A 654-nucleotide genomic window follows, 5' to 3' on the forward strand; every position below is an offset into this window, starting at 1 on the left:
TGTGTCGCCGACTCTGTGTTCATGGATTAAGGTCTCGGGCATGACGAGACAAAGCCTGTTATCTTCCCTCGTGGCGTCACCAAGGATTTAACCGAAGCAACAAGAAGGAACATTGTAAAGTCAATGCTGTAAAATTCCTTGTGAATTCGACACAGAATGAGATGTAAATAACAAAGGACTCTTTTTTTTCTTTCTCTCTCTCTCTTTGAAAAGGAGAATTGTTAAGTGAAGAGAATTAGAAGAAAAATGAGAGGATATAAAACACCGTAAAGTTTTGTATACAGAATATCCGATCAATTCAATGTCGTTCGTGGATAGTGTGATATTTCGTTGATTTGCGGTAATTATTTATAATCTCTTTATTTCATCACTTTCAAATATCAAAAAAATGTGATTTTTTTTTCTTCTTCGTAAGAGAGGGGAAGTTTAAACCAAACAAGTGAGAAAGAGAGAAAGAAAAGGAGGAAGGAAGAAAGAAATCAATAATAAAAAAAACTTCCCCCATATTGTTAAAACGATATAAGAAAAAGAAAATCAGAAATATGAGTTGATATTTTTGGATGGCCGAACGCAAGAAGTGCCGTGGATACAACGAACCTAAATACATTAATGCCAAAATATTTGTACATATCTGTGTAAATATATATAAACAAT

At 33.5% G+C, this 654-nt stretch overlaps 1 protein-coding gene across 1 annotated transcript in view; it reads left to right on the plus strand.

Annotated features, from left to right (window-relative positions):
* Positions 1 to 308: 308 nt before the first annotated feature.
* LOC119599266 overlaps positions 309 to 654 on the plus strand; it is a gene marked incomplete at its 3' end in the record, with an annotated part of 38,931 nt that continues 38,585 nt past the window's right edge. The window contains 1 exon segment of the mRNA XM_037948996.1: positions 309 to 654. This exon segment is cut by the window's right edge and continues 254 nt beyond it.

This window comes from Penaeus monodon, chromosome 42 (genome assembly GCF_015228065.2).
Source record: "Penaeus monodon isolate SGIC_2016 chromosome 42, NSTDA_Pmon_1, whole genome shotgun sequence".
NCBI classification, from domain to species: domain Eukaryota; kingdom Metazoa; phylum Arthropoda; class Malacostraca; order Decapoda; family Penaeidae; genus Penaeus; species Penaeus monodon.